The sequence below is a fragment of the Schistocerca gregaria genome, chromosome 10 (genome assembly GCF_023897955.1).
Source record: "Schistocerca gregaria isolate iqSchGreg1 chromosome 10, iqSchGreg1.2, whole genome shotgun sequence".
Lineage (NCBI taxonomy): Eukaryota > Metazoa > Arthropoda > Insecta > Orthoptera > Acrididae > Schistocerca > Schistocerca gregaria.
The window spans coordinates 92,832,479-92,856,937 of NC_064929.1; the positions used below are offsets into that span (position 1 = coordinate 92,832,479).

General features: G+C 46.6%; 1 protein-coding gene across 1 annotated transcript in view; it reads right to left on the minus strand.

Annotated features, from left to right (window-relative positions):
* Positions 1-21,330, minus strand: part of LOC126293732 (calexcitin-2-like) — a 708,697-nt gene extending 687,367 nt beyond the window's left edge. The window contains exon 1 of the mRNA XM_049987062.1: positions 21,055-21,330. The gene's annotated coding sequence lies outside the window, so the exon portion shown is untranslated. The remainder of the gene's footprint in view (positions 1-21,054) is intronic.
* Positions 21,331-24,459: the final 3,129 nt, after the last annotated feature.

Here is a 24,459-nt window from a genome sequence, read left to right on the forward strand (position 1 = left end):
GAGCCATGACGCAGCACTGCTGACGTCCTAAATTACCAGCTGAAATTCAGAGTCAGCTATTGAAAGGTTATAAGTGAGCCGCAATTTTATTGAGAGGTTAGTAACATTGTATTAGTGGTAGATTACTGAATTTATCTGTTCGGAGGTTACAGTGAAAGTGAATGATATAATTATGTTTTACCGTTGGGAAGTATTTTTAACTGTGTTATGGTAAATGTGAATGGATGCTATTTTTTTCGGTTGGGAGGTTACAGCTTACGTCCACGAATCAGCGTGGTTTTGGAAAGCATCGCTCGTGCGAAACTCAGCTTCCCATTTTCTCACACGCTATACGACGAAGTACAGAGGAAGGGCGGCAGGCTGACTCCATTTCTCTAGGTGTCTGGAAAGCATTTACCATTATATCCTATTGCAGGCTGTTAACGAACGTACGAACGTGTGCTATAGGTTAACAGGTATGCGACTGGCTCGAAGACTTCTTATATAATAGAACCCCGTACGTTGTTCTCGGCGGCGAGTGTTTTTCAGAGGCAAGGGTATTGTCAGGAGCGCCCCAGGACCGCCGTTGTTTTCTAAATACATAAAAGGTTTGGCGGACAGGGTGGGCAGCGATCTGCAGTTGTTTGCTGATGATGCCGCGGTGTACGGCAGGATGTGGAAGTTGCGTGACTGCAGATGACGTGGGCAAAACTTCTGGTTGGTGTGATGAATGGGAGCTAGCTCTAAATATGGAAGAAACGTAAGTTAATCTACATCTACATCTAGATACACACTGCGCAATCCACTATACTTTGCTTGGCAGAAGGTACCTCGTACCACAACTAGCATCCTCTCTCCCTGTTCCACTCCCAAACAGAACTACGGAAAAATGACTGCCTATATGCTTCTGTACGAGCCCTAATCTCTTTTATCTTACCTTTGTGGTCTTTCCGCGAAATGTAAGTTGGCGGCAGTAAAACTGTACTGCAGTCAGCCTCAAATGCTGGTTCTCCAAATTTCCTCAATAGCGATTCACGAAGAGAACGCCTCCTTTCCTCTAGAGACTCCCATGCCGGCCGTAGTGGCCGAGCGGTCATGCCCGAGGCAGGATTCGAGCCTGCGACCTTAGCGGTCGCGCGGATCCAGACTGAAGCGCCTAGAAGCGCTCGGCCACCCCGGCCGGCCAACGACATGGGGAGCACCAGAACTTCCTTTTTTATACGTGCCATTACTGAGAAAAATCCATGAGTATTGCCTGGATTTAACGGTCGCATCACTGCACAGATGTCTCATGTGTATATTACGATCAGTGGCTTTGAGGAACAAGTCAACTGGATGTACTGAACAAAACTGCAGCTGCCAGTAGAATCCGTCTCACACTGAACCAATCCTTGAAACAGGCACGTATAGGGATGCCGACAGTATGGCGTACGAAAAGTGCGGAGCATCGGCTTTGGGCTGTCACTGTACTCGGGTGATTCCTCTGACGAGGTCGCCAGGGTGGTTATGGCCAAGTCGATGATGTCCAGCTGAGCGCTAGGCAGAAATGCCAACCGTTGCACTGTGGTTAACGCTGCGGGACGAACTACAATTTTAATTAATATATTCAGGTTATTCTCCCTTACATTATCACTACTGCCAGGGCTCCCCAACACTGGAATAGCACCCCAACGTTGGACGTAATGGGAAAGTCCTGTACCATATGTGATCTTATAGATCTTACAATTACACTACTGGTCATTAAAATTCCTACACGAAGAACAAATGCAGATGATAAACGGGTATTCATTGGACAAATACATTGTGCTAGAACTGACCATTTTCACGCAGTTTTAGTGCATAGATCCTGAGAAAATGGTACCCAGAACAACCACCTCTGGCTTTGATACGCCTGGGTATTGAGTCAAACAGAGCTTGGATGGCGCGTACAGGTACAGCTTTCCAAACAGCTTCAACACGATACTGTAGTTCATCAAGAGTAGTGACTGCCGTATTGTGAAGAGGCAGTTGCTCGCCCACTATTGACCACATGTTTCCAATTCGTGAGAGATCTGGAGAATGTGCTGGCCAGGGCAGCAGTCGAACATTTTCTGTATCCAGAAAGGCCAGTACAGGACCTGTAATATGCGGTCGTGCATTATCCTGCTGAAATGTAGGGTTTCGCAGGGATCGAATGAAGGCTAGGGCCACGGGTCGTAATACACCTGAAATATAACGTCCACTCTTCAAAGTGACTTCAATGCGAGCAAGAGGTGACCGAGACGTGTAACCGATGGCACCGTATTCCGTCACGTCGGGTGATACGCCAGTATGGCGATGACGAATACACGCTTGCAATGTGCGCTCACCGCGATGTCGCCAAACACGGATGCGACCATCATCATGATGCTGTAAACAGATTCATCCAAAAAAATGACGTTTTGCCATTCGTGCACGCAGGTTCGTCGTTGAGTACACCATCGCAGGCGCTCCTGTCTGTGATGTAGCGTAAAGGGTAGCCGCAGCTACGGTCTCCAAGCTGATAATGCATGCTGTTGCAAACGTCGTCGAACTGTTCGTGCAGATGGTTGTTGTCTTGCGAACGTCCCCATCTGTTGACTCAGGTATCGAGACGTGGCTGCAAGATCCTTTACAACCATGCAGATAAAATGCGTGTCATCTCGACTGCTAGTGATACGAGGATGTTGGGATCCAACACGGCGTTCCGTATTACTCTCCTGAACCCACCGATTCCATATTCTGCTAACAATGATGGGATCTCGACCAACGCGAGCAGCAATGTCGCGGTACGATGTACCGCAATCGCGATAGGCTACAATCCGACCTTTATCAAAGTCGGAAACGTGATGCTACGCATTTCTCCTCCTTACACGAGGCATCACAACAACGTTTCTCCAGGCAACGCCGGTCAACTGCTGTTTGTATATGAGAAATTGGTTGGAAACATTCCTCATGTCAGCACTTTGTAGGTGTCGCCACCGGCGCCAACCTTGTGTGAATGCTCTGAAAAGCTAATCATTTGCATACCACAGCATCTTCTTCCTGTCGGTACATTTCGCGTCTGTAGCACGTCATCTTCGTGGTGTAGCAATTTTAATGGCCAGTAGTGTACATTTTTCTCTGAGACCTGTAAGTCTCTTCTTTATCTACGATAATGATGTTTCGCACGCAGATGGTCGAGCATTGAAATCTACAGCAGTTTGCAGAAGGTTTGCGCTTCTGTCACGTTGAACGATTCTCTTCAGACATCGTTGGTGTTGTTCTTGCAGGATCCTTTTCCCGCCACAGCGGTGTCGGCGATTTGATATTTTACCGGGTTCCTGATATTCACTGAACACTCATGAACTGGTCGTACAGGAAAATCTCCACTTCATTGCTACCTCGGAGAAACTGTGTCCGATCGCACGTGCGCCGGCTATAACAGCATGTTCAAACCCATTCAAATCTTGATAACCTGTCATTTGAGCAGCAGTAGCCGATTTAAGAACTGCTCCACACAGGAATTAACAAACTTTGGACATAGAATGATGCTTGGATCTAGACACTGACGAAGCTGTTAGGGAATTCAGCATTCCGAGATGCCGACAACACCAAATTTCAGGCATTGCCTCTGACTGGGGACAGGGCAGTGGCAGGCGGCGTTCACTTAACGACCGAGAGCAGCGGCGTTTCCGTAGAGTTGTCAGTGCTAACAGACTGCGTGGTATGACTGCGCAAATCGTTGTGGGACGTACGACGAACGTATGTGTTAGGACAGAGCGGCTAAATTTAGCGCTAATGGGTCTGTGGCTGCAGAAGAGCGACGCGAGGGCCTCCGGTAGCGGCCGTGTCGACTGGTCCCCGGGCGACTGGACAGCCGTGGCCTGGTCACGCGAGCCGGTGGAAGCTGGCGGCGGGTCCGAGTGTAGCGCCGACCCCGCCACGCCGCGGGCCCGAGCTGTCGATAAGGCACTGTGCACGCTGGTTGCGTTTGTCTGCTTGGAGGCCATCTGTAGACATTCATGGACATTGAAATACGAGCACTTCATTCACCATTCAGTGCTCGTATTTCATATTTTTAATCCCAGCATTCTGGTATTCGGTAAAATACACTCCTGGAAATTGGGATAAGAACACCGTGAATTCATTGTCCCAGGAAGGGGAAACTTTGTTGACACATTCCTGGGGTCAGATACATCACATGATCACACAGACAGAACCACAGGCACATAGACACAGGCAACAGAGCATGCACAATGTCGGCACTAGTACAGTGTATATCCACCTTTCGCAGCAATGCAGGCTGCTATTCTCCCATGGAGACGATCGTAGAGATGCTGGACGTAGTCCTGTGGAACGGCTTGCCATGCCATTTCCATCTGGCGCCTCAGTTGGACCAGCGTTCGTGCTGGACGTGCAAACCGCGTGAGACGACGCTTCATCCAGGCCCAAACATTCTCAATGGGGGACAGATCCGGAGATCTTGCTGGCCAGGGTAGTTGACTTACACCTTCTAGAGCACGTTGGGTGGCACGGGATACATGCGGACGAGCATTGTCCTGTTGGAACAGCAAGTTCCCTTGCCGGTCTAGGAATGGTAGAACGATTGGTTCGATGACGGTTTGGGTGTACCGTGCACTATTCAGTGTCCCCTCGACGATCACCAGAGGTGTACGGCCAGTGTAGGAGATCGCTCCCCACACCATGATGCCGGGTGTTGGCCCTGTGTGCCTCGGTCGTATGCAGTCCTGATTGTGGCGCTCACCTGCACGGCGCCAAACACGCATACGACCATCATTGGCACCAAGGCAATAGCGACTCTCATCGCTGAAGACGACACGTCTCCATTCGTCCCTCCATTCACGCCTGTCGTCACACCACTGGAGGCGGGCTGCACGATGTTGGGGCGTGAGCGGAAGACGGCCTAACGGTGTGCGGGACCGTAGCCCAGCTTCATGGAGACGGTTACGAATGGTCCTCGCCGATACCCCAGGAGCAACAGTGTCCCTAACTTGCTGGGAATTGGCGGTGCGGTCCCCTACGGCACTGCGTAGGATCCTACGCTCTTGGCGTGCATCCGTGCGTCGCTGCGGTCCGGTCCCAGGTCGACGGGCACGTGCACCTTCCGCCGACCACTGGCGACAACATCGATGTACTGTGGAGACCTCACGCCCCACGTGTTGAGCAATTCGGCGGTACGTCCACCCGGCCTCCCGCATGCCCACTATACGCCCTCGCTCAAAGTCCGTCAGCTGCACATACGGTTCACGTCCACGCTGTCGCGGCATGCTACCAGTGTTAAAGACTGCGATGGAGCTCCGTATGCCACGGCAAACTGGCTGACACGGACGGCGGCGGTGCACAAATTCTGCGCAGCTAGCGCCATTCGACGGCCGACATCGCGGTTCCTGGTGTGTCCGCTATGCCGTGCGTGTGATCATTGCTTGTACAGCCCTCTCGCAGAGTCCGGAGTATGGTGGGTCTGATACACCGGTGTCAATGTGTTCTTTTTTCCATTTCCAGGAGTGTAATAATTGAGGCGATATTAATAATTTCTATGGGCTGCCTGATTTATTTGACGATTTTTACAGTTTTACACTGATGTGTGAGAGGAGCTCGGCGCCAGAAATTTTCTTTATTTATGGGCGAGGGCAGCAGTCTTCCCTTTTCCCATCCTTTTTCCGATCGCCAGTGTATCACGCGGTGTCGTTCAGTAGTGCCAAAAGTTTCTTCTGTCCTCAGTTCCCCAATCTGCCTTACCAACCTTGCAACTGATAATTCTGCTCGATTGCAACGTCCCGAGGTCGCCTCCCTGTGAAATTCCGGCCCTCTGATTGGCCAGTTCGGGGTGGGCGCCAACCGCCCCCCGCGGGTGCGTGGTGGACAGAGGGGCAGTGGGGCAGTTCCAGTGTGACCGCAGGTGCCGCTTCCAGGAGATGAAGTTCGGTACGCATGGGCGCCGACGTGCTCTGTAGATTCGCGGCCTGCGGCCCAGAGGGGACCTGATAGGTCCTTGTGAACAGTTTCGCGTCTTGCAGGTTTTCCTGCTTTAGTACGGGAGGCTACCGAGTGATTCAGGCACAGTAGCATCTTTCTTGGGCTTTTGCATTTTCATGGTGGTGGTCGTTGCATGCCTGCAACCCCTTCCTTTAGTAAATTGGCCCCCATTTGATAATACGGCGATCGTTACTAAAATTACTTTTCTCCTGCTGTCGTGGTTTGTTATGCACGTTCGTTGGGGCAGGCTGCTGAACTCGAATCTTTCTTCCCCCACCCCCGTTTCGTATTATTATTGTTCGATTCTCAACTGTTTAGTAAATGAGTCCTTTAACCTTACAATCTCCCTTTCATTACGTGAAATCACCCCTAGTGTCACAGAATAAAGCAGAAGTATAACGGTTGCTATAAGGTCGTGCAGGTCTCGCGCCATTAACGATAGGATAAAGATTCAATATCGCGCGCCTGGCACGATAATAGTAATGATCAATTTCTATTGTTCCCCCATTGATAAACTGGGAAGTGTTCACGGCTCAGTGTGGATACGTGAGCACCGAATCCATTTGATGTGGTGCCTTGCTGGTTTAGACAAAAATATCAAAATCACAGCCCCTACAGCAAGGAATAGTAACATAAAAAATAAAAACGAACCACCGCTTTTAACATCATGTTTCCAAACAACAATGGAATTTTTATGGGTGGCGATGTACCATGTCCGTGGGACAACTGTTGGCGATTTGTTTGAGGAACATCCTGGACAGTTCGAGCGAATGGTTTGGCCATGCAGTTCGTCCGACATCAAAGCCCCGAACGTTTACAGGAGATAACAGAGGGGCCAGTTCGTGGACAAAATGCTGGGCCGAAAACAGTTTCGCAATTGTGGAGGGCTAGAGAGGCAGCAGGGCTCAGTACTCCAGCGCCGTCTTGACTCCACGGCACAGCTAGTCGCTGGCCAACGGAAGGTCCGGCCCGATGCTCGGAGGAGTACCGGGGCTTTTGTCACCTCAGTATAACATACAGGAGATCCTACGAACAAAGACCCGTGACCAGTACTGGAAGAAGGCACGGGTGATATCCGTAAGCAAGAAAGGCGGCGCAAGTGACCCTCAAAAGTAACTTCCCGTGTCCCTAACATCCATTCGTTGAGACATCTTTCCACCATGTACTAGCTCTACAGATCATCGACCACACGTTACGGAACAAAAAACATATAATGAAGATATGTCCGGAAATGTAACGTTTCCATGGCAGGGACCATTTGGTGCTATAGAGACTGCAGTCTAACACGCGCTGTACCAATCAGCCCCAGTTATACTGTGTGTTCAAAGTGGAATCCGTCTGACTCAACGCATGCGTGTACGGGCCGTACCACGTTCACACGTCCACATCGGTCAGGCTGCATCTGAACAGTGCCGAAAGAAAGCATCCAGGGTCTCCACACACAATGCGCTGCATTACTGGTTCCATCAAATCAACCCCGTGCCACTGGTTACCTGTCACATCCCTCACTTAAGCCGGAAAGAAGCTCCACTGAGGGAGGCCAAGAAAATCTCTGCACCACCCTCTCTACCACTGCACCAGGAATTCTGTCTTCCGCCACAGCAACGACTGCGATCAGAAAGACCAGCAAGTGTTACTGCTGGACAACTCATCGCGGATTCTGTATTTCTGTATTTCCAGAAGTCTTTTGACACTGTACCACAGTGAAATTGCGTGCTTATCGATTATCGTCTGAATGATGTGACTGGATTCGTGATTTCCTGCCAGGGAGGTCATACTTCGTAGTAACTGACGGAAAGTTATCGAGTTAAACAGAACTTTGGTGATCATTATCTATATAAACGATTGAGGAGACAATCTGAGCAGCCGTCTTAGGTTGTTTGTGTATGATGCTGTCGTTTATCGACTAGTAAAGTCTTCAGAAGATCAAATCAATTTGCAATACGATCTAGAGAAGATTGACCCTAAATAACGAGAAGTGTGTGGTCGCCCACGTGAGTGCTCAAAGGAATCCGTTTAACTTCGATTAGACGATAAACGAATCAAATTCAAAGGCCGTAAATTCAAATGAACACATAGGTATTAGAATTACGAACAAGGAATAGGATAGAACACATGCAAAATGTTATGGGGAAGGCAAACTGATGACTGCGTTTTATTGGGATGGCACTTACAAAATGTAACAGATCTAATAAAGAGACTGCCTACACTACTCTTTCACGTCCTCTTTGAGAATACTGCTCCGCGGTGTGGGATCCTTACCAGGTAGGACTAACGAAGTACATCGAGAAAGTTCAAATAAGGCAGTATGTTTTGTATTATCGCCATAGGGGGGAGATCGTGTCACTAAAATGGTATAGGATTTGGGGTGGATATCATCAAAACAAAGGCGTTTCTCGTTGCAGCGAAGTCTATTCACGAAATTTTTGTCACCAACTCCCTACTTCGAATGCGAAAATGGTTTGTAGACGTCGACCTACATAGGGACAAATCAACATGATAATAAAATAAGGGAAATCAGAGCTGCCACGTTCGTGTTCGTTTCCTCCGCGCGCTGTCCGAGATTGGAATAATGGAGAATTATTGTGAAGATGGTTCAGTGAACCTTGTGCCAGCCACTTAAATGTGATTTGCAGAGTATCCATCTAGATGTAGATGTTGACAGTATTCTCTGGACGATCGATTCAGCTCTTGGATTGCCGCCCACGGAGACTACACTAATATGAGTGTTTCAGCGTGGCTCGCTGCCAGGTACCTCAGAGCCGCTTGTGCTATTGATCCGTAAATGTTACTTGATATACTCCATAAACAGGGTGAAAAGTATTTAAACCTACAAAATCTGGGAGGTAGTAGGGGACATCAAAACAAATATTTTTCCCTAATGTCATTTTTTCCTGTGAGGAGTATTTAAACCGGTAGAGGAAGATTTCTCTGGAGGGAAATTAATCAAACGAACAAACAATTTTCCATTTTTTTAATGACCAAGAGACAACACATTAACAGAACCCAATTGCAATTACAGTAGATTTTCGAAAACGCCTCCATTGACACGTAAACAAAGGTTACACCGTCTGACACGGGCAAAAACCCCAGGAGTATCCTGAATTGTTCCTGCTGCTGCTACTATCCGGGCAACCAGATCCTCTTCTGATGCGACAGGAGTTGCGTAAACAGGGTTGCGCATCTTTCCCCACTCAAAAAGTCCGGAGGGGACATATCTGGGGATCGAGCAGGCCACGGTACAGGACCACCTCTGCCAATCCACGTTTCTGGGAACCGTCGGTCCAGGAATCGACGCACACGACGACTGACATGTGCCGGCGCCCCGTCATGTAGGAACCACGTGCGTGTCTGGTAGGGAGCGGGACGTCTTCCAGCAATTCTGGCAATGCTCTGGCGAGAAAACTGTAATAGTGCCTGCCATTTAATGGCCTATGTAGCAGATACGGCCCAATTAAACAGTCCCCAACAACACCGACCCACACATTAACGCAGAACGGCACTTGATGAGCGCTATTAACTGTGGCATGTGGGTTTTCTCACTCCAAACATGCAAATTGTGCATATTGAAGACAACATCTCGCCCGAAAGTTGCTTCATCGGTAAACAACACAGAGGATGGAAATGTAGGATGCATTTCACACTGTTCCAGGTACCACTGCGAAAACTGCGCTCTGTATGGATACTCAACTGGTTCCAGGTTGTGGACACGCTGTTAAGTGAAATGGTCGTAAGAATTGCTCTCGAAGGACTGTTCTTACATTCGTCTGATTCGTCCCCATGTTACGTCCAATTCCACGAGTGCTGATTGAAGGATCCCGCTCCACATGCTGCAAGACAGCTTCCTCAAATTGCAGCGTTCTTACCGTGCGACGGCGTCCCTGTCCAGGTAATCTGCTAAATGACCCGGTCTCACACACAGACGTTGGTACACAGCAGCAAAGGTCGTATGATGCGGGCTACGGTTATTCGGATATTGCTGTTGATAAACCCGCTGTGCAGCTCGTCCGTTGTGGTGCGCTACGTAGTACGCACCAACCATATCAGTGTACTCACTCCAGGTGTATCGCTCCATTAGTAAACAGAGACAACGCACTACTACACTCGTGGACAGCAGTTGCCTACAGCTGAAGAGCGTAATACAGACTCCAACGGTTTAAATAATCTTCATAGGAAAAAATGACATTAGGGAAAAATATTCGTTCGGATGTCCCCTACAACCTCCCACAGTTTGTCGGTTTAAATACTTTTCACCCTGCATATCAATCCCGAGTGAGCTGGAAGCCTCTTAGAAGGGTGTACTTTATTTCCGGCAGCACACAGATGGTGGGCGCTGCAGCCCGTGTCTCCGTGTGGGGAGCGAGGACTGCTCCGGCCACTCCTTCCAGGACAGCGATCGGCGGGTAACCCCGCCCCCCGCCCTTCCCCCTCCCTCGCCGCCAGCAAAGTAATTTCAGTCGCCTCTTCTCCTGAAGAGGACTCTAACCGAAGAGACAGCGGCAGGGTGGGAGGGAAGCCGTGCAGAACAGAATGGAACAGCCCACCTCTGTCAGGGTCTTCTTTTCGTCCCTGGTCCCTCCCCAGGGGTAATTATCGTCATCCCGGGCTGCAGTCTGGCGTCTGCCAATGCGGTGACCGGCCTACGGTCAGGGCGGAAGTCTCTGCCTTTGTTCGCCTGTAGCACGGGGCTAATATCCGGTACCTCTGGTCTCGCTGAACTCTGTACCTGCGGAGCAGCCAGTGTCAGATGGTGGGGGGAGAGGCGCTGAGGCGGCAGACGTCGCTCCACCAACACTACTCAGTACCTGAAACGATCGCACGACCTGTTCCAACTCTAACGGCTTACACAGGGAATAAAATATCAGTCCGTCATACGCAGACGTAAGTCATGGTGTAGCGATATAGACATATACAGGCGGCGGTAGTACATCTACATGTACATACATACTCCGCAACCCAACATACGGTGCGTGGCGGAGGGTACCTCGTACCACAATTAGCATCTTCTCTCCCTGTTCCACTCCCAAACATAACGTGGGAAAAATGACTGTCTGTATGCCTCTGTACGAGCCCTAATCTCTCTTATCTTCTTTGTGGTCTTTCCGCGAGATATAAGTTGGTGGCAGTAAAATGGTACTGCAGTCAGCCTCAAATGCTGGTTCTCTAAGTTTCCTCAGTAGCGATTCACGAAAAGAACGCCTGCTTTCCTCCAGAGACTCCCGTAACAAATCTAGCAGCCCGCCTCTGAATTGCTTCTATGTACTCCCTCAATCGTATTAGTGTTTTATAAGCGGTCTCCTTAACAGATGAGCCACATCCTCCCAAAATTCTACCAACGAACCGAAGACGACCATCCGCCTTCCCCACAACTGCCATTACATGCTTGTCCCACCTCATACCGCTCTGCAGTGTCACGCCCAAATGTGTAATCGACGTGACTGTGTCAAGCGCTACACTAGTAATAGAGTATTCAAACATTACGGGATACTTTTTCCTATTCATCTGCAGTAATTTACATTTATCTATATTTAGAGTTAGCTGCCATTCAGTACACCAATCACAAATCCTGTCCAAGTCATCTTATATCCTCCTGCAGTCACTCAACGACGACACCTTCCCATACACCACAGCATCATCAGCAAACAGCCGCACATTGCTATCCACTCTATCCAAAAGATCGTTTATGTAGATAGGAAACAACAGCGGACCTACCACACTTCCCTGGGGCACTCCAGAGGATACCCTCACCTCCGATGAACACTCACCATCGAGGACAACGTACTGGTTTTATGCACACAAGGCATAAAAGGACAGTGCACTGAAGGACCTGTCGTTTACTCAGCTGATTCATGGGAAAAGTGTTCCGACGTGACTGTGGCCCCACGACAGGAATTATCAGACTTTCAACGTGGAATGGGAGTTGGAGCTAGACGAATGGGTCCTTCCACTTCGAAAATCTTTAGGGAATTGTGGAGTGTAGCTAGAAGACCAAGTTACGGCATTGCCTCTCACTACGGACAACGCAGTAGCTGACGGTCTCCGTTTGACGACCGAAAGCAGCCACTCTGCGTAGACTTGTCAGTGCTAACAGACAAGCAACGGTGCGTGAAATAACCGCAGAAATGAATGTAGCTCGTACGTTGTACGTATCCGTTACGACAGGGCGGCGAAATGAGGCGTTACTGGGCTGTGGCAGCAGAAGGCCGACGTGAGTGCCTCTGCTGACAGCGCGACATGGAGAGCCAGGATGGGGAGGAAGGGAGCAGCCAACCGGGCGACACGGCGGACATTTTTCTGCGAAACTGCGGGCGGGGCTTTTGAATGGCCAGTAGTGGATTAGTGGAGTACACATCCACCGAATGAAAACCACAAGACAATATGGCGAAATCATTCGTTAGAGGTCTTTCTTTACAGCTATAATATACTGCAGTAGCCTACTACGTACAGCACAGGAAAATCTGATACAGTGGCTGTAAGAATTATTCGTTACTTGCATTTATCTCCGTCAAAGTTCGTTTATTAGACATATTGAAATGAAAGTAACATAAATAAAAATAATATAGTGTATAGCATTTGTTTTGTATCGGAAGTGCATAACACTAAAGTTTTAACGTACCTGTATTACGTCAGATGAATGAAAGTTGTAAGCACTTGTTTACTTGTGACATGCAAACAGTGTGAGACGTATTTGTACTTCTTGTCACGTCTTCAAACTTTTTGCATGTCACAAGAAAAACAACTGCTTACGAATTTCTTTCATTACCTCTCGTAGATAACAAACGAAATCAGGTAATGTTAAATGTAGGCCATTGTAATAACGACCAAATATAACAAGAAAACTACCGTATCCCTTCTACCCCACAGTAAGTAAGCCTATTAAAAACTGTCTTCAAGAGTACCTGAAATTATTCACTACGAATAATGTTTCAACAACCACGACAGCTACGGAAAACGTGCTTACAACCTGCCTGCGTCAACAGTCAGGGAATAATACTGAAACCAAAATAATGCCTTGTGTTCTGATTCGGAACGAAATAAAGTTTGACGCTATGAAGTCGAATGAACACGGCGCAACAATTACAGGAACTTTCCGTTTCCAGCACGGACTGTCAGATATTGGCTGCAGAGAAAGTTGTGATACTACCAGTATGCACGGACTGTTAAAGAAATAAGAGCTTAAAAATACAGTAAATTGTAATAGTCCTACCTGTTTTGCGTGACGAAAAACATTTTCAAAAAACTGACACCTTAAAATCAGACATTTCTGAGTAAAGTTAAGAACCAAACATTTATATAGGCGTAACTAAATAAATATTTCGGATAATATATACCATTAAGAAAGCTGTACCTGGACTTTATTATAAGAGTTACTCATTTCTTCCTGGCTGGGCATTTCAGACCGCAACAAGAAGTTACATTATTTGAACTCGTATTTAAGAAGGCAAACACCAATTACGTACTAAAAACGAAATGCAACTTAATCGAACATTCACAACGCATAACAAGTCTCTCAATAATTCAAATACGTTTTAATCGTTTCCGAAAGTCCTCTGAATTTCAATTCAACTCAAAAGCACGGCGAACATGGGAAGCGCGAGAGACGTTTGGCAGAAAAATGGCGCCAAACCTAGTGAACCAATGACGGGCAACTTCAGCTATGGCCACTCTCTCCGTATACAGGCTCTCTAGTATACGACATCGCTTGCAGCGCCTCTTCCGTGCTCGTGAGTATACCGGTTGGTCGCTAGACGGCTGGGAAACTTAGCTGGTCAGGCGGGTCTGGATTTTAGCTGGTACGAGCAGATGGCGGGGTTCCAGTGTGGCGCAGACCGCGCGAAGCCACGGACCCGAGTCGTGAACGAGTCACTGTGCACGCTGACGGTGGCTCCACAGTGCTGTGGGCCGTGTTCACGTGGAACGGGACGAAGCCACGGACCCGAGTCGTGAACGAGTCACTGTGCACGCTGACGGTCCACAGTTCTGTGGGCTGTGTTCACGTGGAACGGGACGAAGCCACGGACCCGAGTCGTGAACGAGTCACTGTGCACGCTGACGGTGGCTCCACAGTGCTGTGGGCTGTGTTCACGTGGAACGGGACGAAGCCACGGACCCGAGTCGTGAACGAGTCACTGTGCACGCTGACGGTGGCTCCACAGTGCTGTGGGCTGTGTTCACGTGGAACGGGACGAAGCCACGGACCCGAGTCGTGAACGAGTCACTGTGCACGCTGACGGTGGCTCCACAGTGCTGTGGGCTGTGTTCACGTGGAACGGGACGAAGCCACGGACCCGAGTCGTGAACGAGTCACTGTGCACGCTGACGGTGGCTCCACAGTGCTGTGGGCTGTGTTCACGTGGAACGGGACGAAGCCACGGACCCGAGTCGTGAACGAGTCACTGTGCACGCTGACGGTGGCTCCACAGTGCTGTGGGCTGTGTTCACGTGGAACGGGACGAAGCCACGGACCCGAGTCGTGAACGAGTCACTGTGCACGCTGACGGTGGCTCCACAGTGCTGTGGGCTGTGTTCACGTGGAACGGGACGAAGCCACGGACCCGAGTCGTGAACGAGTCACTGTGCGCGCTGACGGTGGCTCCACAGTGCTGTGGGCTGTGTTCACGTGGAACGGGACGAAGCCACGGACCCGAGTCGTGAACGAGTCACTGTGTACGCTGACGGTGGCTCCACAGTGCTGTGGGCTGTGTTGACGTGGAACGGGACGAAGCCACGGACCCGAGTCGTGAACGAGTCACTGTGCGCGCTGACGGTGGCTCCACAGTGCTGTGGGCTGTGTTCACGTGGAACGCGCTGCGTCCTCTGGCGCAACTGAACCGATCACCAGGTGGGACTCGTTTTGTTCGGCTACGTGGGGACCATTTACAGGCATTCACGAACATCATTCCCAAACGACATTGTTATGTTGCTGGACCACAATTGTTTGTGACTGTGTTGGAGAACATTCTGGACAACTCGAGAGAACGATTTGGCCACCCAGATGGCCAGACACGAATCCCATCGAAAATTTCAGGGACACAATCGAGAGGTCAGTAGACGGCCGTAGAGGCAGCACGGCTCAGCATTTCTACAGGGAACTTGCAGCGACCTGTTGAGTCACTGCACTACGGAGATGCGGCACCATATTAGGAGGTATGACGTGACCTGCGTCATCTAAGTGTATACGTCTTCCTCCAGGATTGTTTTTCAGAGCAAGATCTCACGGAAATTCTTCCTGTTCACCGCCGCACGAACGTGAGAATGACGACATCAAAATACGCGACGACAAAGAACAAAAGCAGCCAGAATCGCTAAACTGAGGCTTGGCCACAGGACCTGATGGGGTACCAGTACCATGGTACGTATGAGAGAGTGTGCGGCGGCCCTTGTTCCCCTTTTGGCAGTAGTCTGCCATAGCTCAGAGAGGGGGAGGCGAATCACCTTATACTCCAAACGGCTAACGCGGCTCATCGGAAGAAATTCCGATTGCAGGCTGCGTATCTAAAGGCTTCCAGAGCAAAAAAAAAAGTCAGGATCAGATGAACTTATCTTTGAATTTTTTCAGACTACTTCGGCAGTCCTATCTGATGTGGATCCGACAGGGAACACAGCCAGTGCTACAGAAAATCGCGGGCAAGCGTGGTGTAGGCAGTCTCTTTAGTAGACCCGTTGCATTTTCTTTGCGTTCTACCAATAAAATGGAGTCCTTTGTTTTTTCCCCACAATATTATCTACATGCTGCTTCCAATTCAAGTTGTTCCTAGCTGTATTCTCTAACTATTTAGTGTACAAGTAGTTCACAACCTTTTGATTTGTGCTATCTGACGGGTAACCGAAATTTAGCGGATGCCTTTAGCTACTCGTGCGGACGTCCTCATACTTTTCATTATTTAAACTCAAATTCCGCTTTTCCCACCAATCAGATACGTTGGGAAAATCATTTTGCAGTTGCTTATCATCACCTGATGGCCTTCGATGACGGTAAATCGCAGCATGATCTGCAAATAATCTAAGGGGACTGCTGAGATTGTCTCCTAAATCTTTTATATACCTCGGGAACAGCAGCGAGCGTTCGACACTCCGTCGGGGATCGCCGGATATTACTTCTCTTTCACTCTAAGACTTCCCATCAATTACTACGAACTGTAACCTTTCTGAGAGGAAATTACGGATCCAGTCACACAACTGACACGATGCTACACAGGCCAAATTAATTATCACACACTTCTGACGAACGGTGTCAAAAGCCTTCTGAAAATCTAAGAATATGAAGTCAATTTGAGATACGCTGGCCGGCCGGTGTGGCCGAGCGCTTCTAGGTGCTTCAGTCTGGAAGTGCGCGACCGCTACGGTCGCAGGTTCGAATGCTGCCTCGGGCATGGATGTGTGTGATGTCCTTAGGTTAGTTAGGTTTCAGTAGTTCTAAGTTCTGGGGGCTGATGACCCTAGATATTAAGTTCCATAGTACTCAGAGATATATAAACAGATAGAATACGGCGCTGCAGTCGGCAACGCCAATATAAGACAGCAAGCGTCTGGCGCAGTTGTTAGATCGGTTACTGCTGCTACAATAGCAGGTTAACAAGATCTAACTGAGTCTGAACGTGATGTTATAGTCGGAGCACGAATAATGGGACACAGCATCTCCAAAGCAGCGATGAAGTGGGGATTTTCCGGTACGATCATTTCACGGGTGTGCCGCGAATATCAGAAATCTGGTAAAACATCATATCTCCGACATCGCTACGGCCGGAAAGACATCCTGCAAGAACGGGAGCAACGACGACTGAAGAGAATCGTGAAACGTGACAGAAGTGCAGCCCTCCCGCAGACTGCTGCAGATTTCAATGTTGGGCCATCGACAACTGTCAGCGCGAGAACCATTCAACGAAACATCATCGATGTGGAGTTTCGGAGCCGAAAGCCCACTCGTGTTGCCTGGATGACTGCACGACACAAAGCTTCACGCCTTGTATGGACCCGTCAATACTGGCATTGGACAGCTGATGACTGGAAACATGTTGTCTGGTCGACGAGTCGCTTTTCAAATTGTATCGAGCGCATCGACGTGTACAGCTATGGAGACAACCTAACGAATCCATGGACTTTGCATGTCAGCAGGGGACTGTTGAAGCTGATACGTCTAGATACGAGTCTGATGACAGATGACACGTACGTAAGCATTCTGTCAGATCACCTGTATCCATTCACGTCCATTATGGATTGCGACGGACTGGGGCAATTCCAGCAGCACAATGCGACACCCCACACGTCCAGAATTGGTACAGAGTACCACCATCAAAAATTTATCAAGCCAGAATGAGATTTTCACTCTGCAGCGGAGTGTGCGCTGATATAAAACTTCCTGGCAGATTAAAACTGTGTGCCGGACCGAGACTCGAAGGCAAAGGTCCCGAGTTCGAGTCTCGGTGCGGCACACAATTTTAATCTGCCAGGAAGTTTCTCGTGAAGCCACTTTGTCTCTTTGCCCATCTTCTGCTTCCGCTACACAGATGATGTCAACTTCTAACTTCCTCATGGTGACAGCTGTTGTCGATTTGAATTCTGGAATATTTACTTCGTCTTCTTTCATAAAAGAATTTCGGGAAACCGTGTTTAGTGGCTCCGCTTCAGCGGCACTGTCTTTGCTGTCTCTGTGACACAGCACAAGTATTGACTGTGTCTTGCGGCTGGTGCGCTTTACGTATGACGCCAATGTCTTTCGATTTTGCGCCAGACTTGGAATGTAGAAACCTAAAATGCCGCTATGATCTACCTACTCAGAGATGTGGACTTACGTTAGGCGTCTAACACAGTAAAACGAGTAGTGGAAGAAATGGTGCGTACGTCTTTGGGGCAACGGAACTGAAACCACCTCGGCCACATTCCTCCACTTTTTCAGAACGGCGGCACTTCAAGACTTCTAAAAATCTTCAAACGTATTTTAAAACTTTTTTCTAAACTTTCTCGCACTGAGAGGCTTAACTTCAAAGGTTTGAAACATTAATTCATTTGTAAAACAATGACACAGGTGTAGCTATTTTATACGTAGGGTTCCGTCTCTTCGGAGAATGGGGATCGGAATTAGTGCGACATATTGTTCGGAGAAAGCGCAGGTTATTTCCATTTCCAAGAAGAATCGTTGAACAGACGCACAAAACTGACGTCGGTCTGTTGTAGAGTTTTGGAATACATTTCACTCTCGTGTATTGTGGAATTCCTGCAGACCGCACAGCTCCTCTGTATGAAACCAGCAGATAGCGGCGCCCATGTAAATGTCGTGTTCTTTCCTTTCTGGAGGCCGCTCTCCACAGGTTTCGCTTTGCCGCCTAATTAACAAAATACGAGCGTACGGAATATCAGACCAGCTGTGTGATTGGCTCCCGCAAACCTACCAGAGGGAACACAGCACGTCATTCCTAACGGGCAAAATCTTCAGGGGCACAAAGTAACTTCTGGCGTACCCTAAGATAGAAGCAGAAATGAGAGTCTGTGTGGAAGCCATAGGGAATGCAGTATTACAGCGAGAGTTAAACAGAGCTGTGGTTGACGTCAGATCGACCAGGTCAGAAGGGAAAGACTAAATTCGATCGCGATATGAGACGACAAGTCGACTAATCAGGTTGGTGCTTGGAAAGTGCTCGGGAAAATATCAACTATGCAATTCCAAAGACAGCAAGAGGAGGAAGGTGCGAAAACTATCGCACAATCAGTTTAACAGCTCATGTACCCAAACTGCCGTCAAGAATAATGCACAGATTTTAGGTGACGATCAGTTTCGCGTTAGGAAATGTAAAGGCAACAGAGAGGCTGTTATGACGTTGCGGTTCATAATGGAAACAAGACTGAAGACAAAAATATTTGTCGCCCTAGAAAAAGTCGACAATGTCAGACGATGGAAGATGTTCGAAATTCTGAGAAAAACAGGATTAAGCTGTTACATTAAAAAATTGGATGAGGCTATCGGTGAGGCAATTCAGCACAAAGTTAACTGGTCACAATGACATCTCTACATTTTTGATTTCCAACTAAAAAAATATTAAGTAGTCAAATGTGGAAACTTGAGTAGATTTCTTGGCAATTAATTTTTATTATGTACAAATATACAATTCTAATAAAATTAATGGTCAAATGGGACGAATTAGGGTTGATTTGAAAACAATTAAGGAATTCCAGTACATAGTTGCAGGACCAGAATGATGTGTCTGCATTTATGAATGGGTACTGAGAAAAAAAAATTGTGGTCAAGTGGGGCAGGTAGAGCACATTTCTTAACAACTGATTTTTCATTATCTAGGAACATACTAAAGGATAGGGAACGAAATAGGGCAATCCAGTATGGAGTTACAGGTCCAAATGAAACTGTTCCACTTATTTGATTGCTAGATTTCTTACCAATTTCGTTGTTGCTACCTACAAGTATATAAATTGATAACACAGTACGAAGGTGCATCCAGTATATAGTTTTAGGGCCAGAAAAAATATTTAGTAGTCAAATGGGCAAATAGGATAAATTTGTTAGCAATTCATTTTTGTTACCTAGAAATATAGCAAGGGATAGGCAGTGAAATAGGGCAATTGAGTATACAGTTACAGATCCAAATTAAAGTTCGACCATCCAAAGAGAAGAAAAATGATTTGGATGTCAACTGAAGCTATTCAGAACGATTTCTGTGCAATTCAGCTTTTTTTGTCTGTAAAGATTCAGGGGGATGAAGCAGCAAAGTGGGACAATACAATATATAGTTACAGAACAACAACTACGTGTCTCCATTTTCGAATGTGTAATGAAAAAATCTACTAGTCAAGTGGCATACGTAGAGTAGATTTGTTAGCAGTTCCTTTTTTTTCGTTTTGTTTCGTACACAGTAACAAAGGAACAAGGGACAATGCAACAGACTGTTACGTGGGGACATAGGTTTGTATGCATTGTCAACTGCCTGCTGAAAATATATTTAATAATCATATGGGAAACGTATTTCTTAGAACTCCTTTTTTATTACCTTGAAATATGCAGACGATGAGACAGCAAAATCATAAAGTCAGTGTATAGTTACAGAGCGAGAATGATGTGTGCGGATTTTCGATTGCCGACTGGAAGAAAAGGTTCAGTAGTCGAATGAGCAACCTGATTATATTTCCTAGCAACATCTTTTTTATTGTGTAGAAATATGTGAAGAGACGGGTTTGTAAAATGGGGGAATGTAATATATAGTTACAGGACAAGAATGATGTGTCTGCATTTTCGATTGAGTATAAAGAAAAATAAATTGTAGTCAAATGGGGTCTACTTCATCAGATTTCCTAGCAAACTCTTCTTTACTGTGTAGAAATGCGTGAAGAGATGGGTTTTTTAAATGGAGAAATGCAGTATATAGCTACAGTGGAAGAATTTTCGAAAGGGTACTGAGAAAGATAAATTTTAGACAATGGGGGAACTTCATTAGATTGCCTAGCAACTTGTTTTTTATTGTGTAGAAATACGCGAAGAGACAGGTTTGTAAAATGGAGAAATCCAGTATATGGTTGCGGGCAAGAATGATGTGTCTGCAATTTCGAATGAGTACTGAGAAAAATAAATTGTAATGAGATGGGACAAGTAGAATAGATTCTTAGCAATTAATTAGTTTTTCCCCAGGAGTGTACAAAGGGATAGACAGTAAAATGGAAATCTGCAGCATACAGGTGCACAGTCTCTACACGTTTGAAATAAAGGGGATTTTGTGGTCAAATGGAATGAAGAAAGTAATTACATGTAACTTTTTTTTACAATATATAAATGAGGGCGCTGCAAAATGAGCAAACCTAGTATCCACTTACACGACCAGATAGATGTCTGATTTTCGAGTACCTACCGAAAAAAAATTCTAGTCAAACGGGGAAAGTAAAAAAAAAAAAAAAAAAGGGTGAGTCGTGAAATGAAGCGAGTGGAGTAGATTTTTGTGGGCATTTCCTTTTTTGTTATCTAGGAATAGGTGAAGAGATGAGTCTATCAAAGAGGACTTGATTTTGTCCATTAAGTAGTGGCTATAAAAATTGGGCACTCAAATGGGTTTGGCGAGGGGCGTGCACTGGCCACTGAGGCGGGGGGAGCGGGCCACCTACCTGTTGCTGGTGGTGTTTTTAGTGAGAGCCGTCGGCGGCGGCGGCGGCGGAGAGGAGCGCGTGGCCGGCTGGGTGGTCGCGAGTGCTTCGGCGGGCGCCTGCTGGCGGTCTGTGGCCGGGCTGAGCTGCGCGCGTTGCGGGCTGAGCTGAGCTGAGCTGAGGCTGGTTGCTGAGCGCGGTGGCGGCCGGCGGTGCGTGCGACGCTGGCGGGGAGTCCCAGGCAGAGGCGGGGCTGCGCTGGCGCTGCGATCTGGCGGCGACACCGGCAACTGCTAGGGGGGCGCGCCGCGGCGGCCGGCTTTTATAGCACGGTGTGGTGCGACGGGGTGTGTGGCGGAGGGGGGAAATGCCGCGGGAGCGGCTCAGGGAAGGCTTACAGAATGTTGTTTCACTTATGTGCAAGACTGCAGGCCCAGTTTATCGTGGTTGGGGGCTCACATTCTGGTTATTTATTTAGCGTATGGGTCGTATAGTCTGTCTGGAAACTCAAGAGCGAGCAGCGCTTTTGGTGGATGGGGGAAGTGGCCTTTCCCGGAAGAACGCTGCCACCGAACTACGGGGGCACCCAAAATCTGTTGCCCGTTACCTGTCTAGCGGTGCAGATCGGCCTGCAGTGATATACGTAGTTTCTGTTCGTGGGATCTTAGTTGCCAGTGTCAGTTAACTTTGTATACTTACTGATACACTTCGATACCCGGAAGTGACGGATAATCGTCTAGCATTGCAAGAAAATGTGCAGAATACGAAATAGTAGAAGTATATGACGAGTAACGAGCGTTCGTTCATCTCTAATGTTATTACAGCGTGTGTTAAAGAGGCGGCCCGAAAAGAACTGTTGGCTAATATTACCAGTCCCAACCAGACGGCTGCAATTTATGAAAACGTTTGCCTCGTAGAATAGGACGCATGAAGAAGGAACGCGGAAATATGCCGCACAGTTTACTGGAATCGCCACGAAGGAAAACTAATAATATTGTGCGGAAACCCATCGTCACCGACAGTTTCAAAATCACGTGCACCCTCTGATGCTGATGGAACATTAAATCACTATCTCGATCACTAAAGACATATTGTTTAAAACATGTGGCAATAGCTATTCTAAATACTGCTGAAGTTTCCTTCGAAACACTATAACATCCCAGCTTCCTCAACCAAATTATAACATTTCAGCTTCCTCAACCAAATTATAACGTCCCAGGACTTTCTGCACCAAATTATAACATTTCAGCTCCTCAACACCAAATTAAAACGTTGCATCAGGAGGTGTCTGCTTCGTGCAAGGTCTTGAGTTCATATTGACGACAACAAGTAATTCTTCATTACAGACGTTTATTTACAAACAGAACTGACAGACTTCACAGACTCAACAACTGACTCTCAGAGCTAACTGCACTGCATATCCGAACTGAACTGGCAACTGACAACTCCTAGATGTATTAATATCTTTCCAAACAATGAGAGTCTTTGACAATGTTTTGTTTACAATACGATAGCAATTCACGACTTAAAACTAAATTAGACATTACAGAATTTTAGTACAGATTAAAGTAAGTAAAAGGATTAGTACATATAAATTCTTACAAGCATAATTTCCAAATAGATTTTATAACATTTTTCTACCAGCTCCTGGATAACCTACACCAGATTTGTACCGATGTTTCCAGAAATATCTTGACATTTGATTCTGGATATTTCTTGAGTGATTTAGACAACTATCTATATGTAAAATGATTTAAATCGTGTTTCAAAACGCAAACAAATCTCTTTAGCAATATTTCTTGATACAAATCGTCTTTCGAAATTAGATTATGAAACAGTTTTCACAAGTTTTCGTATTTTTGCGATCATAATATAGAATTTCTCCATAGAAAGTTCCAGAAGTGTGCACTAAACGTCCATCTACAGACCCTCCCCTTAGCTGGCGAGTCCTTAAAAGTATCTTGTCCATATTATACGAAACAATTTAGCTTAAAACTGATAATTTATACAATTAATCAGAGCTACAGCAAACAGTGAGTCTTTCTTTTACAAAATGAAATATAATTACAAAATTGAATGAAAATAGGTTACTAACACTAATATATATTTACATTTATTCTATTTTTGTTCTTTCTGTGCAAAATGTCCTAATATTGACACAGTACAATATTTAAACATCACCAAAGTTTCCCTTTACATTTTGCATATCTGTATCGACATCCCCTAAAAGTCTACAGTATCGAATACTTCAATATGTCCTGTAATGTTACTCAACCCCCCCATCAGCATTTCCACGTGAAACACGGAAGGGTTGATGTCCTTACATTACAAAACAGAAAGGTTTTACACATATCTTTGGTGTCTTCTTTCTTGAAGACCGGTGATCTTCTTTCTTGAAGGTCGGTGATCTTCTTCCTTAAAGGTCGGTATACCTCAATGCCACACACTGTATTTCAGTCTCATCTTCACAGTCTGTATGGTTTCCATATACACCGCAGGCTATCACAGGCTGCAATAGCACAGTCCGCTATGAATATACAGCATACAGTGGTCAAACCCAGTTAAACATTAGCAAAAGCATTTAATAGTCGGTGGACCGGTTTTTAAGGACACAGAAATTTGAATTCTCTAAAGTCTAATTACTCAAGAAAATTTACTCTAAATAATTTCTTAAAGCTAAGAGAGGATAGACTGACAGGTGGAGAAAATTGATTATACAGGATCACAGAATAAGTGTAAGATGCAATGCCAGAATACGAAAATGAAATATGACAATTGCATAGCTAGGGGACCTAGTGCTCGCCAAACACTTAGCACACAAAGAATGTATGCTCCCCTGAGGAATCAGATAAATACAACATAACAAAGTATACAAAATTATCCTGGTAAGATTACATATAAAAGTCTATAAACATCTATTATCTAAAATACTTTTTTACATTTTTTTATACAATTTCAGTTCGGTCACGTTTCGTAGGCCAAACAGTCAGCCAGAATTTGGGTAGACTAGATGGTAAGCATTCGGATGAGGATTGTCCTGAATCTTGAAAGGTCCAATGTATATGTCAAAAAACTTTTTTAATTCACCACTAATGGCTTTAGACTTCTCTTGTGTTTTAACAAGGACCAAGTCTTCAATTTTAAATTGAGTAGCCTTCAATCTTTTGTCATGTCTACATTTCCTCTTATCACCTTGAGATTTCATGGTCTTTCTCACTATTTCCTCTCTCTCTTGAGTACTTAATGGTTTGCAGACTGGAAAATCAATGAAATCACTAATTGGATGTGGTGGTTTGCTATTATACTGTATTTCATAAGGCGAAAACCCTGTTGAGGAATGTTGTAGGCTGTTCACAACATCTTCGAATTTCTCAACATAGTCAATCCAACTAGCATGATCAGTATTGCAGTAGGTTCTAAAGAATC